Below are 19,417 nucleotides of genomic sequence, written 5' to 3' on the forward strand. Positions count from 1 at the left end.
TTTCCGCCGTGTCTGTCAGCTGCCGACAGCCTGGCGCGGCGCGAAATCGTCTGCTCGCGCCGCTCGCGCTGATCTTCGCGGCGCTCGCATGCCATTGGCTGAGAAAATGGCCAAGTGTCATCGCGGAGCCCTTGCTTCCGGCTTCAAAAAATGTGACGTAGCAGCCTCTCCTCTTTTCCTTCTTTCCTCCATGAGGCTCGCTCTCACGTCTGTTTGTTCTACGCGCCAAAGTAGGCGCGCACATACACTCAGCATCTCCCGCGTAGTTTCCCTTCCTTTCTCTCGCCGGCCGCGCATCCCCATTGGTCAGAGTACCGGGGTCGTATATCGAAGTTTCGAGCGTGTTCTGGCGTGGCGCCGTCGCCGACGTCCGAGTGCAGAGGAGGCGGACGTGTCTTAGTGCACGCAAGGCTACCCCTTTTTCCCCCCGTCAGCGGAAGAAACGACTCGTATGTTCGAGAGCAATCTTCGGCATGGATGACTCATTCCCTCGGCGCACGGCGTTTCGGTGAGCGGTGGTGGAGGGGAGAGAGAGCCATGCGCCCAGCGGGGGTTTTCCTTCTTCCCCGCTCGGCTCGCGCGGGCGAGACACCGTGCGCTCGGCGGTGTTTTCTTTGTTTGTTTCAGAAGTGCGCCGAATTTTGTGACAGAAGGGCTCCGGAAATTCCGACCACCTGGGGTTCTTTCGGGCGCGCGAAGGCAATCACGTAATTAAGTCGATAGGTGAAATTAATACGACAAAATAGCGGATGTCAACAAAAAATTCGTTGGAGGCACTTAAATATCTCTTAAGCGCGGAAAGGCGAAATCCGTTTGCAACTCGCTGCACTGATTTGAATTTGCCGCGCTTGAATTCATTTCATGACACGGGAGAAGAGCATGGCGAGAGAAAGCGGTGACGTCACGTTGCGCATGCGCAGCGCGTCCGCAGTTGTTGCTTGGTGGCGGATCACACTGCTTCGACGTCTTTCCGTCTGATGTGACGTCATCATCCAATGTCCCTCGTTTTTTGAGCAATTTTTACTGAAATTGTAGATCTTCCAGTTATCTTAAGCACTAATTACGCTTAATTACACAATTTTCAATCCAATTTGACACAAATCCGGCGTTTTTCCACCCATTCTGTGATAACTTTCACTATGCTGTGACGACTTTCGGTGGATGTGACGTCACACCATTCACGTCGCTATATCGACGTCCGCGCTCTATCGACGCATTTCGTTGTTTTCGTTTTTTTCGTCATAATTGTCTGCAACTAATTAACTCTTCACTCTGCAGTCATCGAACTTGGCGTCGGGGTTACACTTTTTCCACTCTGTCTGATGCTACCATTCGTTTCCTTCTATCCTGGTTAGTTGCCGCGTTATTCGTGGAAGACAGCGTTACAGTGGACGTGACCTTGGCCGCGAGTATGAGCCATAAAAGGCTTTCGCCTTAATATACAGAGTGGGACTTTTTGGATCCATTTCCGATTAGCAGCGCAACTACTCGAAACTGTCTGGAAGAAGCGACACGCTTTCAGCGTTGTGTAAATGTTGCTTCTCCAATGTTTTGTGCATAGTGCTTTTCGCGATGACTTCTTATTCGAAATGATAACGGCCGTTTTTGTTTTGGTTACAGTTAGTGCGCTATTGTAATAGCGCCACTAGCGATTCCTGGAGCATTGTTTTTTTTTAATATTGCCGTAGCGTGCCCATTTCAAGCTTCATTACGCTCCAGGGCTCCTGAAATTTTCGACCACCTGGGGTTCTTTAACGTGCACTGGCATCGCACAGTACACGGGTCTCTAGAATTTTGCGTCCATGGAAATTCAACCGCCTTGGCCGGAATCGAACCCGCATCTTTCGGGTCAGCAGCCGAGCGCCATAACCACTGATCCACCGCGGCAGCAAAAAAAAGCGTTGCCGTAGTAGAGGTCTCCGGAATAATCTCGACCACCTGGGGGTCTTTAACGTGCACTGAAATCGCACAGCACACGGGCGCCTTTTTGCATTCGCCTTCATCAAAAGTCGGCTGCTGTGTGGCTGGGTTTGAACCCGGGTGCTCGGCTCAGCAGCCGAGCACGCTCACCACTGAACCAGGTCTTCATTTTTGCTCTTGAAATGTGCTCCATAAGGGCAGTAGTAAACGTTTATCGTATAATCACGCTAATTTTCATAATTTTCATTAATACCCTCTCTGGGCAATAATTAACGAGCGTTTCTATTTCCTAGTCGCTGCCGGAGCACCCAGCTCAACTGTAGGAAGCTAGCTCAGCGTGGTTTTCTTTAATGCGTTAGCATTAAAACAATGCTGCGAATAAAAACCCGTCTCTCTGCTTGTGTATGGTGCAATTGAAAGAGGAGAGCAGGCGGCGCGCGCACGGTAGAGCCACGTGAGCCGACCGACAACTTGCGGGGCTGCCGGTCGGCTCACCTTGTCGGTCAGCTCACGTGGCTCTTCCCTGACGTTCGGCGCTCGGCCACAGACGGACACGTGTCGCGCGTTTCTAGAGTTGCGTTGTGTTTTGTGCGCTGTGAAACTAATGCTACTGCCTCACTGTTGCATGAATCATATTGATCGCACTTCGTTCTTTTTAATTAGGTGAAATTACAGTGAAACATGGGTATATTCCAGTAGTGTAGCAGGGGCAGAGGGGTCAGTGGAGGGAAAGGGTGACGGGGCCTACATGCGCATTAGGCCAGGGCCCCCATTTTTCTTTATCCGGCCCTGATCCGTACTGCACAAAGGGGAGGCAGGACGGTGTACACTCTTAGAAAAAAGTTAGTAGTACTTGCTAACTTCGGGGTAGCAACTGATTGTCAGGTATGTTACTACCCCGTTAGTAACTGCAGTTAGTTACGGGAAGGTTACTAACCCATTGAGTTAGTAACGGCTGCTACTCGTAGTTAGTAACGGGAGGCTAGTAGTATTTACTAAGAATATGAATAGAAACTCGCATATGTTGCTAGATTCATCGTACGGTGTGCTGGCGTGGCATGTCAAATTTAGGCGTACTCGAAAAATAACAAAAAGCTTCATAGTCAATTTGACTAATTCCCGAATCCAGAGAGAGCTATCAGAGCGTGCTGGCCGTAAATCACACACTTAGAGTTAAGCTTATCGCGCATTACTTGTACAAATTATGCGAGGTGATGGCATCAACAGTCTTACCGTGCGCACACAAAGGTTCAGAATGCAGGAAAAGCACAAATCCGAAAGAGTGACAACCGCGCACTGCGCGTGCACATGTAGCCTTTCTCAGTCTTATATACTCCGTAAATCAGACTCTCATTTACGGGCTATAGTGGTCCTTACCGGTCGAGCTAAGGTAACAGCGTTAATTATGACGTTGAGATTGTAGAAACTGCCTAGTCTGCCAAAGCCGTATGCCCATGCATTAATGTTTAATTAGAAAACCAATTTATAGGCACGACAGTCTGTGTCAGTTATATTATTTGACTTTATTTTAGGGTTAAAGAAACGGTTACTAACTAGGTAGTAACTAGCGACCATAATTAGTAAAAAGGTAACGAAGGCTACTTTTACTAAGTATACGCTTGAAGAGGTAAATAGCTGATAAAAAGTAGTGAAACCAAGTCAGAGTTAGTAGCTGCTGCACTTACTACCTTTTGACTAACCTTTTTTTAAGAGTGTAAGGCGTGGGCCTCCCGGCGGCCCGTGTGTGAGATAGGAGACATGTTTCTTGGGATGAGGGCCAGACGGAGGTTCGATGGGACAACACATGCCGCCAGCGCTAGCGCTACGAAACCTCGGGGCGAGGAGAACATATTTATGTGCTTGAGCGTGGGATCCGGTGGCTTGCGGTGGCTTTCCAAGCCGCCCCTCTGTCATGTCGTGAAGCACGCCACATGGCACGTATAAGAACGGATCCTTGCAATAGGTATTTAAAGTGGCAGCGTTAGGGATCGATCTTGTTCAGCGGAAACCCAGGCGTCACTGCCACGTCGAAAAAAAGGTGGCCCGCCTACCACCCAGGTCACGTGACCTTGCGTCATCACAACCTGCCCGCCGAATTGTGAGGACACTGCCCACCGTGGCAGGGGGCAGTTAATTCACTGGTAGCGAGAGGTTGTTCGCGAACAGCAACCGAGGCCTCACAGGCCTCACCGGTGGCTGCGTTTGAAATAGCCGTTTAGCAGGGCAGTGGCGCACCGCTTACCCGCTGCACCATTGCGTCAGGAGCGCTGTGAGGACTTACCGCGAACTATGAAAGTAAAGTAGAGAACGATCGATTCCGCATATACGGGCACGTTGGCAGAACCTAGGCGAAAGATTGTAAGCATAGGTTTAGCGTTATGTGATGTGATAAGATCCAAGAATACATGTCCGTGTCTGCAAGTGACACGCAAAGGGGACCTCATGCCGCTGAAGGGACCTAACCCTTAAGGTGGAACCTAAAGGGGTAGAGACATCAAATTTCAAGGTTGCACAAAAGACTGCCATACGTTTCCTTTGTATGTGAGGACCATAAGAGCGAAGTATTAAATTTAAGGGAGGTCTAGAACTTATTTTAATTTAATTTTGAAGTTTGTGAAAATGCTCACTCTTGAAGTCTGAGCCATTGCTAGTGCACCAATGTGACGTAGGAACAGAGAAGAAAACACAAGCAAGTATTTCCTACATCATTGCACAGTTTTCTGACGTACGGGACCAAGTTTTGCGGTTTCGCGGCCTAGCAACCTTGGTTACGAGTGCTCACGAGTCTTTTTTTTCTGCACGCTCGCGAATGCGACGGTGCTTTACGCCCGGCGTTGCCGCAGGCGATGTCGTTGCCGAAAGATCCACTTTTGCACAGGCATATTGCCAGTGCCCTAATCTAGCAAGCATTCTCTGGTATCATGGATGTTATGTATTTTCTTGTGCGAACGTGAAGTACGCCGATCATGCCGGCCGGCCAGCCTGGATCCCGTCTGCCGGCGTCATAAAAACGAGATAAAGTGTGTTCTTGACGTAAATAATAAACCCTGGGATAAGAAATGTGAAAAATGTGTCATATTTGAGGATCGCTGACCAATACTGAGCTGCTGGCAAAGGTAACGACTGTGATACGAGCAAACTTCTTGCCACAACCGCCTCGCAGCTGCCGCTGGCCCGACGTTGGGGTCCGGCTCGCCTGGCGCCCGCTCGTTTCGCTGCTGAAGGCGTCGCGAAGATTTACCATACTATTATTTTATTGTGAGATGATGCTGTTGACAGTAAAGTGATGTGTAGTAGACCGTTTATTATAGCGCAGGCGACTTCCGAAGCGCCGGCCGCTGCGGCTTCGATGCGGAAGAGGCTATAGGCCTAGCGACGACCACGGCAACAAGGCAGCAGCAGAGCTCGTCGCCCGGAGCGCCCGCGAGCGATGCCGTTGGCGAAAGCTCGAAACATAAGCAGGCATGCTTTGTCGCTGCTCGAGCAGTCTTTCTGATAACAAGGCGATCTTGTCTTTTCTTATGAGATTTGTACACCATCCCAAACAGCGCTCAGGCACTGCTGCACGGCGGCGAAGTGCGACACCGGTTGTGGGCGGAGCTTGGGTAGAGCGGCGCAGCGATGCTCACCGCTCCGTGTCCCTGCTTGCAGTGGGGCGGCGGTTCGCAAGCGACGATCGGTGCGGCGCGTCGGCCAAGTGGCCATATGGCTGGATGAATGTTGCTGCGCGTGCATCATTTGTCTAAATAATGATTGCACTTAGCGCTCCGAGCTCGCTGCTTGCTTTTGGTTGGCGAATGTTCTCGCTCGGCCACCGATCTGCCCAAGACACGTCGGCCGACGGGTCTCGTCGGCGTCTTTGGTTGGCGGCGTTGTCACACTAGGACGACGCTTGGTCGTTGGGGCATCGTCGTCGTCGTCGGTGCAGTGTGACTGGCTAGTCGGGGAACGACCAGGTTGGCCGACGCGACCGTCGGCTTCGCTATCGCGTCGGCATCGGGGTCCCGTCGGCCTAGTGTAGTTCCTCGTCTGCGTCATCCCGCGATTCCTCATAATCGGTGTCTTCGCCGAAATAAAACTCTTCTTTCCGACTGGGAGCTGTTCAGCATTACGACTTGCCCTCCGTCCGGCTCTCCGTGTTTGCGCGCACCACGTGCGTGTCAAGCAGACGACATGCCTACAACAACGTCACGGCTTTCCGGACCCACGTGACAACGCATTGTCTGGTTTTTGACGTCATGTAAAAGCCTGGCAAAACCTGGCAACTACGAACCGAAACCGAAACTGCTGGGTACAAATAATACGATTATTAATTATATACGAGGTCTGTTAGAAAAGTATCCGACCTTTGGCCGTTGAAAAAAAACTTGCATGACTGGAGCGTTGCAAACCTAGTCACCTTTAAAGTAGTCTACTTGGGACTCCACACACTTCTCACAGCGGTGCTGCCCCAGGCAGCACAAACCGTTGGCCCAATATTGGGAGCCTGTTGGCTATGTGTGGCCCTACACAGGACCAACGTTGCCTTCATTGTCCCCATATTGGCACTGCCACAATGTGCCATTTCGAACATTGGCCCTACTTGTCCGATGTTTTCCCCATATTGGCAAATCCGCTTAGTTACACCCCCAACAATGGCCCTACTTGTCCGATGTTTTCCCCATATTGGCAAATCCACTTAGTTACACCTCCAACAATGGCCCTACTTGTCCTATGTTTTCCCCATATTGGCAAATCCGCTTAGTTACACCTCCAACAATGGCCCTACTTGTCCGATCAAGGTGACAAACTGGCTAGTGACGAGATAGCTGACATTAAAGCCCTACTCGTTACTATAAATGGAAAATTAGATGAGCTGATGCCGCTTAAAGAAACTGTAGCTGGCATTGAAACTGCTGTGGAGCTAATGTCCGAAAAGTATGATGAAGTACTAGAGAGACTAACTACTCAGGAAAAAGACACAAAGGACATTCAAAAGAGATTGGAAGTTTTGGAGCAAAAGATCCAAAATAACGAAGAAGAAAGTGAAACGTTGCGAAATGAAGTAAATGATCTAGAATGGAGGAGCAGAAAGCTGAACCTAGAATTCCATGGAATTCAGGCTAGTGAAACTGAAAATCTGCTAGATAAAGTAAACGCAGTGGCCGACACGATAGGAGTCCCAAGGCTTTCGAGCGCAGACGTCGATGCAATTCACCGCCTACCTGCAAGGGCCGATAAGATCCAAGGAATATTAGTCAGATACACCAGGCAAGCTGTCAGAGATGAGTGGCTCGAGAAAAGGTCTAAACTGAGGGATGAAAAAAGCAACATTGCCATTATGGAAAACATGACTGGTCATAACCGACATCTGCTGCGACTGGCAAAGGACTGGGCAAAACAAAATGCATATCAGTATGTCTGGCACAGGAATGGAAAGGTATTCCTGCGCAAAGCAAGTGGCCAGTCGGCAATCGTCGTGCGCAATATGCGTGACTTTCCGTCATAGCATGTTCCAATCTGTCCAACAAATGGGTTTAAAATGTGTTGTCGGAGTTTGAAATGGCTAATGATAGTTACTTTCTTCCAAAAGATGTAAACGTAGTTGCAACGAACCACCACCAAAGTTCACTAAAATGCCTTCATTTAAACGTTCGCTCACTTTGCAACAAAGAGGCAGAAATGGATTGTTTTATCTCTAGTTTTTCCTTTTTGTTTGACGCTGTCATGTTGACTGAAACTTGGTGTAAAGACGATCAAGACAACTTTCGGTTTTCCTGTTATCAGTCCTTCGGCTTAAATCGAAAAAATCGTCGTGGTGGTGGAGTCATGCTGTTGATGAAACCGAATGTAAACTGTGAACTGCTTCCTTCTTTTTGTGTGCTATGTGATGATTTTGAAATATTATCAGTTCGTGTAAATAAGCACGTGTTTTCTGTTTGTTATCGGCCCCCAGATGGAAATGTGTCAAGTTTTTTCTCATTTTACGGGCAGTTTCTCGATTTTATTTCTGCAAATAGTTACTTTGTCACCTCGGCCGGCGACTTTAATATAGATATGTTGGCTAACACTAACGAACAAAAAAACATGCAAATGCTTATTACATCAAACGGTTTCGATAATGCAATCACATTACCAACTCGAATTACGAAAGACAATAAAACACTACTAGACCTTTTTGTGACAAATTTTGACAACACAAACATCACAGCGGGAGCTATATCATGCAGTCTTAGCGACCATCTTCCGATATTTGTTATGGTAAAGAAGCATAATTTAGGAGGGTGCAAAAGCCGACCACCCATTTTTTTTCAGCCTATCACTATGTCAAATTTAGACAGCTTCAAAACTGAAGTACTGAAGTCAGATTTTACATGGGTAATGGAATGCCGATGAAGGGTACGAGAGGTTTATGAACCAATTCCTGGAAATTTACAAGCGACATTTTCCAATAAAAACTTTTAAGCTAGGTAAAAAAATCCGAAAGCCTTGGATAACTCCCACCCTGCGCCGAAAGATCAACGAAAAAAATAGGCTTTACCACCAGTTTATCAAAACAAAAGATCCTGATACCTTAAAGAAATTTAAGACGTACCGAAATAAGTTAAACAAGGAGGTTAAAATAAGCAGATCTAGTTACATTCACTCTGAATTCCAGAGTTGCCTAAAGAAAAGTGACCTCGTATGGAAAAAGTTTAACACTATTTTCAAACGCACGAAACTGTCACCTAGGATCGAGAAGTTGTCAATGAATGACTGTGAAGTGTCTGGTTGCGCCCTAGCAGAATCTTTCAATGAGCATTTACTTCATTATTCTGATTGTGGTATACTTGAAGATATTTACAATTTTATGCCAGTTAGAAATAATTCCTCTGCTTTCCTAAGCCCTGTAACAGAAGATCAAGTTACATCAGTTTTTTCTTCTCTAAATAATAGTTCAAGTTGCGATGCTGAAGGAGTTCAGACACGTCCGGTGAAATATGTGTTGGATGTCTTATGTCCATATTTAACTCATATTTTTAACCTTTGCTTGACAAGTGCATGTTTTCCAAAACGAATGCAAATCGCCAAAGTAACTATGCTCTTTAAAAAGGGTGATCCCAATGATATGAATAATTACCGACCCATATCCGTCTTACCCATATTTTCGAAAGGCTTGGAGAAGCTTATCCATAATCAGCTCTGCTCGTTCTTTGATGCACACAAACTAATTTCAGATGCTCAATATGGATTTAGGAAGAATAAATCGACCGAATTAGCTTTTCTGGAACAGAAAGAGTTTATTTTGTCCGAATTTGAAAAAAAGAACTTTATAATTGGTATTTATGTCGACTTTTCTAAAGCATTCGATTGTATTCATCACTTAACTTTGCTGAAGAAACTGGAAATCTATGGAATCCGAGGACATTTTCTCGAACTTATTAAATCATATCTCAGTCTTCGGCAACAGTTCGTCCAAATTGAACAGCATCGTTCTGAATTAAAATCCATAATGAAAGGTGTTCCTCAGGGCAGCATTCTTGGTCCGCTTCTTTTTAACATTTACATCAATGATCTCACTAACCTCTCTACTGAGCGTAAGTATGTTTTATATGCCGACGACGCTAGCATATTTCTTTCTGCTCCAGATTGCCACATCTTACACAGCGACGCGAACTCTCTCCTTACCAAGCTTAAAACGTGGTCAATAGCGAACCATTTAAGCATAAATGTTAATAAGACGAAAGCTGTAATATTTAGACCTAAATCTAGGCAGTTAAATTTTCATGTAAGCTTAATTTATAGTGGAGCACCAATAGAAATCGCAAATAATATCAAAATTCTGGGTGTTACATTTTCTCAGAGTATGCTATGGGATGGTCACATTGATGCTGTTTTAACCAAGTTATCTCGAGCAGTTGGCATTATTTCCCGTTACAGAGCTTTTCTTCCGTATCAAGTAAAGATTCTGCTTTATAATTCCCTGTTTTACTCTCATCTTAATTACTGTTTTTTAATCTGGGGCACAACCACGTATACAAATTTACAAAAGATCTTCATACTTCAAAAAAAACTTATCAGAATACTTTTCAATCAATCATACAACAGTCACTCGCAAGGTCTTTTCCCAAAAGCAAACATAATACCAGTATTCAATCTATACAATTATAAGCTAACACTTGCATTCCAGAGCGAATTAAAAAGTCATCTTGAATCTTTGCATGAGTTGTCTTTACTGGAAAAAAGAACTGTTTGTTACCCTACACGTCATAAAGAGGAGTGGATTGTACCAACTCCTAGAACCAACTATGCAATGGAAAAATTATCTTTCACCCTTCCAACACTATTAAATAACTATAAAAAATCCGGGACTGACCTGTTTAATATATCTAAACGCGAATTACGACAGCTTCACTGCATACACTCCTAAAAATTGTACCTTTGTTCCTATGATATGTATATTTAATCTTTTGTTTATTGTACCTCTTTGTGCCCTCTGTATTTATTGCATTGTTGTTGTTTTTTCTTCTTTTTTCTTTCTACTGTATTTTATTTTGGCTCTGCTAAATCGCGAAGAGTTTAGATGTGTATATTTATGTTGTTCCATGCCTTGCTGCTGTTGCCCTGTACAGGGGGGCTGTGGGCCTTTGTCAAGCTGCCGTTTACGAGCAGCTTTTACCCACAACCTCCTCCATCATACCGATGGAAATAAAGATTATTATTATTATAATGTTTTCCCCATATTGGCAAATCCGCTTAGTTACACCTCCAACAATGGCCCTACTTGTCCTATGTTTTCCCCATATTGGCAAATCCGCTTAGTTACACCACCAACAATGAATGGCCCTACTTGTCCTATGTTTTCCCCATATTGGCAAATCCGCTTAGTTACACCACCAACAATGGCCCTACTTGTCCTATGTTTTCCCCATATTGGCAAATCCGCTTAGTTACACCTCCAAAGATGGCCCTAAATGTCCGCTGTCGTCCCCATATTGGCAGTGCCGCCTCATTACACCCGCAACGATGGCCGTACTTGTCCGCTGTTTTCCCTGTATTGGCAGTGCCACGACACACCCAAGAATGTCCCTGTGATTATCGGTGGTTATTTCTCTCAATCTGTATTTTTTTCAATATTCGGACTTGTTTATTTATTTCTTCTTTATGACCAACAACAGCGCTAGCGTCGAACACTGACGCGAAATTACAATAAAAAGCGCGATGTAATTGATCGCGCGAAAGTGAGCAGAGGTCAGATTCATTCACGAAGGCATACGAATTTTGAAAAGCGGCGTATTTTGTAATTATGGTATGCAAACAAAAAAGAAAGAGAGAAAGAGTTGCCGTAATCAATAAAATGAAATTTCGATTTGAGGAATGGTGCAATAACGCACTAATTAACACTGTCTCGCATATCTCTGCGGACACCCAAATTCGTGTCTCAAAATATAGGCTCAACTTAACAAGTTTATGCTGCACGAAACGCTGAATCGTATGACACAATCCGGAACACTGTTCGGTAAACGGTTGGCATGATCCGATTTTTTCCAAGGCGCGGTGCCGACAACTACAACTACGATGGCTTTTCGACCGAACGAGCCGTATACGCTGTCGCGGCAAAGTGCGATATTAATAACCCAGCCGTTTGAAGAGGGTGCGTTTTTCGAGCAAACAATATTAAACCAGAGGAAAAGAGAAGCAAAGAAAGCTGGCGCGCCACATGCACCGGCGCCTCATCAAACACTGCGTGCGGAATGCTTCGCACGCCACGCTGCCTTATCAAAACCAGCGCGACACGCGTCGTCTCCACTCACGCAAATCTCTTCAAACGCTGCGCCATTGATACCCTAAGTGCTATGGGGCTAGTATCACCGTCAGCACCCAGAAGCCTGTAAGTTATATATGTAATAAAAAGTCCAAGCCTCCTGATAGACCCTGTAATGCGGACGCATTTTGCACACCTCAGTTTCTCTTGAGAGCGTTTACAGATTATGGTCACGAGGTAAATTTCATGTCATGAAGCTTTGCACAAGAGACCCCACGCTTCGTAAAGTGATGAAGTTTGGAAAAGGCTCTCTAAAAAAAAAAGGCGTTCAGAATATTTACTCACAAGTGTTGATGCATACTTTCAAGGCAATTTACTGTCTGTGCATATAAAATTTTCATCATGAGAATAGTCATAAGTCTGATGGCATGAATTAAGAAACCCATTTTTGCTAGTGTGAACTACAAAGCAGAACAATCCGTTCACAAGAAAACGAGCATTCAAACCCCAGAATGTAAAGCAATTCAATACCCCTCATATCTTCTCATATTCTGTCTACGTTTATTATGTAAGTTAATTGAATTTTTAGTGAATATAACCTTATATTGAAATTTTTTGCAATTACGTCAATACTATCACTTTGAAGCATTATACTAGGTTGCGTGCAACAAATAGTTTCACTTCATATCCCTTTGTGAGGAGTGGACCACAATGCTTCCTCTAACATTTCAATGTTAAAATTGGATTAAAAATGATTGTACTAATAGAGTCGCATCACTTCCAAGTGTTTTCAGCCACTATTGTTGTGGAAAAAGGTGACATTCTAAAGACGTCAAATAAAGTACATATTTGTACCACAGCTTTTTAGACATGTAGAAGAAATCACGTTATGAAAGAAAATTGGTGAATAATGTGCTATGATTCTATTGATTGATGGAAAAATGTTAGTGTGGTGAAGTATTTAAGACAAAACTTTGTTGTCAAAATGATCCTTGTCATAGTGTACACTTTTACTTCTAACAACACGACATCCAGGACGTGAAAGATGAAAACACGCTGAATGGTTTGTTACATTATTTGGTAGTTTTCAGCACTCAAAAGTATGGTATACAGGTTGAGTGTTTTTGTTTCCCAACACCTAAAAAAAGTGAGACCTGTGTCAGCTGTTGCTCTACAAAGGGCAACCATAAATTCGTGCTAATGCAGAAAACTGCATGCTGAATATTGTTCACAGTAAAATAACAATTTTGTTTTATACTGGAAAGCTACCAAAGGCCGGAACACAAGGCAGCAATTCTTCGGCATCGCATCTGCGTCTTAGCTACTGGCATCACTGGAGGCAAGATTCCAGTGCTTGGAAAGCTGTCACAAAATTCGGCGCATTTTAAAAACAAAAAAAAAACGCCGCGCGCACGGCGTCTCGCCGGCGCGAGCCCGACGGGGGAGGGGGAAAGCCCCCGCCGAGCGCGTGCCTCTCTCTCCACCGCCGCGGCGTGCGCCGAGGAAATGAGTCATCCCCGCCGAATTCTCTGGAACAGACGAGTGGGTTCTACAGCTGACGGGGGGAAAGGGCGTAGCCTTGCGTGCACTAAGACACGTCCCCCTCGCCCGTCGGCGTCGGCGCCACTCAAGAACACGCTCGAAACTTCGAGATGCGACCCGCGACCTCTGACCAATGGGGACGCGCGGCCGGCGAGAGAAAGGAAGGGAGACAGCACTGCAAATGCTGCGTGTATGTGCGCGCCTACTCTGGCGCGTAGAACAAACAGACGTGGAAGCGAGCCTATAAAAGAAGGCGTTGACCGCTAACAGTCAGTCCGGACCGCCGTTTAAGCTTCATCGAAGCGCGCCCGTTCGACTCCCGGGAAAACACCACTCGGCCAGCATCGGACCAACGAAGCAACGTTTGCTAGTCTGCGGGACGGCATCGTCGTGGAACTCTGGTCGTCGGACTGCCGCAGTGCCCGGTGAACAAATTGTGTTTTGTTTGTTTACCTCTCTCTCTTGTGTTAGTGCACTTTAGGTGCAATATTGCCTCTGTATTGTATTCTCTCTCGAGTTTAACTTTGCACGTGTTGCATTGTTCAATTAATCACTTTGTATGTGTCTGTACTAGTGATTGTGAAACCCTCTGTATCGTCTCAATTGCTGTATAAACTTTGTTTTGCTTTGTAAACCTCTGGCTCCGACCCATTCTCTGGCTTGCGACCAGCGAAAGCTGGGCGCCGAACGCCCAAAAACCTCTTGTCACTTGGTGGCTGGTCTCCGCTGAGCTTGCCACGCTGAGTCGAGGGCATCTCCTTCGAGTCCGAGACCGCTACCCCCACACGCTCTAAGGGTGTCTGGGAGCTTCCCACGTAAAAGTGCGCGAAGTCTGGGTGACAATATATTCTGGCGTCCGCGACAGGACGTTTGGTGTTTGCAAGCACAGAGAACGGAGAAAGAGTCGGAAGGAGTTTACGAAGAGGTCGTAAACGAGTGGTAGCAGCAGAGCGATACCGTCAGGTGCCGCGCTGAAGCGGTTAATGAGGTTCACCGTGGAGAGGTATTCATTGCCTTGAATGTAGAGTTCGGTCTCCAAACATGAGCTTCAAGGAGCTAAAGGAGCTAGTAGAGGCCGGTCTCCAGGTGGGGATGACCGGAGCCGAACTGCGAGAATGGGTGGACCAGGAAAGAGACAGAGCTGAGAAAGAAAGAGAGAGAGCTGGAGAAGAAAGAGAGAGAGACAGCGCGCTAGAGAAGCCGCTGAGAAAGAGAGGCAAAAGAAACGAGAAGAAGAACAGAGAGAACGGAAAAGGCGCGAAGAAGCGGCCGAAAGAGCTTTTGAAAAAGAAATGGCAATCCTTCAGAAGAAGCTTGCTGAAATGCGGCGTTTGAGGAACGTCAGAGATCCAGTGGAGCTTAACCCCGGAGAGGCCGGGTGGAAGACTAACGAGTCTGTTTTGTTGACAACCACGGAAGAGGTTGTAGCCAGCTCCACAGGTCAGAATGAGGTTGTGGAACAGCCTGTCCCTGCAACTGAAACCACAAAGAGTGAAGAACAGAACGAAGTGTCGCTTCCTCTAGAAATTGATTGTGTAGCTACTACCGAGGTGGTAGGCACTGAGGCGAAGGCCAATCTGACGCGTCAGTCAGAGGGGACCCTAGAGCAGCCGCCTGAGGACGAAGAAGCAGTCGAGATCTCTATGGAGGAGTCCGAGTGCTACACCTCTGAGTCCGGCAGGGAAGACCACGAGAAAGAGTGGTTAAATGGCACTCAGTGTGAAAGCCCAGACGTAGTAATACCTGAGAAAAGCGCACTCAGTGAAGACCCGGAAGCCGTTCCGAGTGAACCCTGGAGCGGCGAGGAGGGCTTCCCGGAAGAGGAAGGCGAGGAAATTTTTGTCTCTGAGGAAGGAGTAGGTGCAACTGAAGGAAAGGAACAGACTGGGGAAAAGTCTGCTTACGACTGCGCTGTAAGTGACCAACTGACAAACTTAAGAATGAATCAGAAGGGGAAGAATTCTGAAGATTCTCCAATAAGTCCTGAGCCGAGCTCTGAGCATTGCGCTCGAAGAGTAGTCAGGAAGAAGAAAAGGAAAAAGGACTTGGAAGAAGAAAGCTCAGTGCTCGAAGAACAAGAGAAAGCTGAACGAGTGGCTTCATCACGAGAGAACAACTCGGATGACGCCATTGGCAGTGAACCGGGCTTGACCCGTAGGAGAATGCGGAAGGAAGTCAAAAGAAAGAGAAGCGAATCGAAGACCACCAATAAAGGTGAAATCGAACCGGACAAGCCCTGGAGAAAATTCAGGAAGAGAATGGATCGGAAGAAAACTAAGCTGAAGACAGCCGAGCCGAATGCAAGCGAGCTGCCCGAACATCGCAGCAAATTCAGAAAGAAGTTCAGAGGAACGAGCCCAGCCTACAGCAAGGACTCAATGTGGAGGCGCAAACGGGAACAGAAGAGCGCAGACGGAAAAGAGAGCAAATACCTGAAGCGCAGCCGTCGTAAGCCAACTGGCGTTAAATTTGCTCGCAACAGACGCGCTAGCCGCAGGAAAAGAGGAAGGACTCGAGGTCTGGGCGCAGAACCAGACAGGAGTACGAACAGGAAGCGGAGCCAAAACCACGTTCGGAAGAGAAGCCTGAGAATGAGGCGGAAGAAGAGTCCAACCCGTGACAGAAAGAAAAGCCGCAGCCGCTTCCGAAAGGGAATTAAAAGCGCGACTGAAAGATTGAAGGAAACAGTAATTCTCCGAGCCCGCTGGGTAGGCTGAACTTGGAAGTATAGGCGAAAGTGTGCCTTGTATTTGCGTGCTCCATGTTTGTAGCCTTGTGCTAATGTACTGCCCAATCGCGGCGTGTATTCATGTGCATTGTGAACACTGCATTTTGTTGTGTATGTGAAAACCATCATGGCATTGATGTGTATATTCTCACATCTAGTTTGTGAGCGCATGCATGTGCGCGTGAATTGTACCGCCGAAACGCGGCGTGTTTTGAAGTGTTGTGAAGTTTGGAGTGCACTCTGTCTATTGCACTCTGTTATGTATCTTAAAGCATCAAGTATTGATGTATGTATTTTGGCATTCGCCACTGACTTTGTGAGCGCATGCATGTGCGCGCGAATTTTGTGTTTTGTGAATATTGTTACACAATATTCTTAAAGGAAGGGGCATTGTCACAAAATTCGGCGCATTTTAAAAACAAACAAAAAAAAAACCGCCGCGCGCACGGCGTCTCGCCGGCGCGAGCCCGACGGGGGAGAGGGAAAGCCCCCGCCGAGCGCGTGCCTCTCTCTCCACCGCCGCGGCGTGCGCCGAGGAAATGAGTCATCCCCGCTGAATTCTCTGGAACAGACGAGTCGGTTCTACAGCTGACGGGGGGAAAGGGCGTAGCCTTGCGTGCACTAAGACACGTCCCCCTCGCCCGTCGGCGTCGGCGCCACTCAAGAACACGCTCGAAACTTCGAGATGCGACCCGCGACCTCTGACCAATGGGGACGCGCGGCCGGCGAGAGAAAGGAAGGGAGACAGCACTGCAAATGCTGCGTGTATGTGCGCGCCTACTCTGGCGCGTAGAACAAACAGACGTGGAAGCGAGCCTATAAAAGAAGGCGTTGACCGCTAACAGTCAGTCCGGACCGCCGTTTAAAGGGAGACTGAAGCACTTTTTTTGAAAATCGGGCTGGCAGCGGCATCCTATAGTTTTTCATGCTGTATACTGGAATATCGCATCCAAATAAGGCAAAAACAAGCGCGAATTGCCTTTTTTAGCCGAAATATGCGGCCTGCGCCGCGGGGCACGCCGCGCGGCGCGCCGCCGCCCGTGATTGGTCAAGAGAGGTCGTGACGTAACTTTGAGGACTGGAGAAGCTGCCGATGCGGATCCGGCGCTGCGTTGAGTGCAGATCGCAGCTTTCCGTGTCGTTGTAAGAGCGAATACGGCGACTTTTTTTTACTGACCTCCGAAGAAAAGGATACTACAGTTTCCTCATTCCACGTATCGCCTGAAACCAAAAAAGACACAAGCAAAAAATTCTACGCCTAGCACAAGCATACGCCAGCGTCAAAGACGCGATGCAGACCATGCGTAAAAGGTGCCAGCACAACCTCGGCTCGTATTCTCGGAAAGGAAGGGGCGCGAACAATACTCAAGTTAATTACCACCACCGGACGCCTCCTGGCTCGCCCGGAAGAGCTTCATCCTAAAGAAAAGGCCCAAAGCACTGTGTACAAAAAATCCTGTTGTCAGTACATGACGTTGCAGGTTGGGGCAAGAAAGTATTTCAAAGAAACGGTGAAGGAGCACAAAGTTGGTGTCAAAATTAGCGAAGCGCAGTGGGCAAGCACTGCGAGGCATGTGACCACAAGATAGTGACGCAATCATTGTGCGCTGGAAACCAATACGTGCACAAGGCTGCTGCTTCACTCGTGGCGCGTTCAGCAGACGCCAGAAAATATTAATCGCTGCCTCGGAAATGTTCGCCCTTCCTAGATTTGCAGTTTAGGTTCAGTGATGTAGTTGCCAACTATATGTGTGTTTAAAAGCCAAGCTAGCTGCAACTCGCCCGCTGCCACAACTTGATGAAGAAACCGAGTAAGGTTGCGGTGTTTTTTTTTTTGCAAAAACTCGGTTGGCATTCATTTCTCTCATAAATTTGCATCCGAAATCAACGTCGAACGCTTTCATTTTAATTGCTTAGCTACGATTAAACGAGATGCGGCATATGAACAGCTTCGATGCTTGCTTGCTTGCTTGGGCACGTCGAACCGAGTATAAAATCACTAACCGAGCCTTGCTGAGCACGTCTCAGGTGGTCTGGCCGCACCTAAGCTGAGGAGAGCGACACATGCTTAAGCCTCTATCAGGTTTCTTCAGGGGCTAAGTGAGCATGTTTCTACTTTTAAAAGAGGCGCTTCTTCGGAATGGTGACACGCGTCTCATGCGCGAGAAAATCGAAGGAACTGTGTCATGGTTCAGCTGTGCTTTGTCGGCAGAAATCTGCAGAGGTCACATTAGGGACAAGCTCTGCATGTAGCCGCTCTTACGAAAGTGCTTCGAGCAGAGTATGCTTGCTTTGATCAACTTGAATTCTTCGTCATAGCAGCGAGCGCTTGCGCTGCGAGCTTATGATCTTGCTACAAACAGTGGAAGACGACACAGCCTCGGCCGTATTTGTTCCTGGACACGAACGCAGAGTAGTACCTCGTGTTGAATCTGATTCTCAAGGTCGGCTGACACGCTTTGTCCGTCACAACGCACGCAGCACGAGAAAGAACGCGCGCTGAAAGCTCGCTCGGGTGCGCCGAAGTATCCCCGGCTCCTCAACGTGACGTCACGATGGCTGGCATGGACGAGGTTTCCCTCTCCGCTGTTCTCCTCTCCTACGCTCGCGCGGGGCGCGGGAGATTTGAACATCGCGTTTTTAATTGGTGATTGCGCTACTGTTTTAGCCAAAATCGAAAAAATAATTTCACAGACGTGATCAGCAATGAGACTACTTCAAAACCCTAAAAAATTAGCTGATTCGAAAACCGCCTCAGTCTCCCTTTAAGCTTCATCGAAGCGCGCCCGTTCGACTCCCGGGAAAACACCACTCGGCCAGCATCGGACCAACGAAGCAACGTTTGCTAGTCTGCGGGACGGCATCGTCGTGGAACTCTGGTCGTCGGACTGCCGCAGTGCCCGGTGAACAAATTGTGTTTTGTTTGTTTACCTCTCTCTCTTGTGTTAGTGCACTTTAGGTGCAATATTGCCTCTGTATTGTATTCTCTCTCGAGTTTAACTTTCCACGTGTTGCATTGTTCAATTAATCACTTTGTACGTGTCTGTACTAGTGATTGTGAAACCCTCTGTATCGTCTCAATTGCTGTATAAACTTTGTTTTGCTTTGTAAACCTCTGGCTCCGACCCATTCTCTGGCTTGCGACCAGCGAAAGCTGGGCACCGAACGCCCAAAAACCTCTTGTCACTTGGTGGCTGGTCTCCGCTGAGCTTGCCACGCTGAGTCGAGGGCATCTCATTCGAGTCCGAGACCGCTACCCCCACACGCTCTAAGGGTGTCTGGGAGCTTCCCACGTAAAAGTGCGCGAAGACTGGGTGACAAAAGCGTTTTGACTTATACAAACACCTTCCTAGCACCGAAATTTTGCCTCTGGCGATTCCAGTAGCTGAGACGCTGATGCGACACCAAAGAAACACTGCCCTGCGGTTTGGCATTTAGAGCATTTTTGAGGGGAATGGGCAGTTATCAGAGGCGCAGCTGCAGCCCTGCCGGCACATTTGGGT

Source organism: Amblyomma mixtum, chromosome 10 (genome assembly GCF_055824585.1).
Source record: "Amblyomma mixtum isolate Tamu chromosome 10, ASM5582458v1, whole genome shotgun sequence".
NCBI lineage: Eukaryota > Metazoa > Arthropoda > Arachnida > Ixodida > Ixodidae > Amblyomma > Amblyomma mixtum.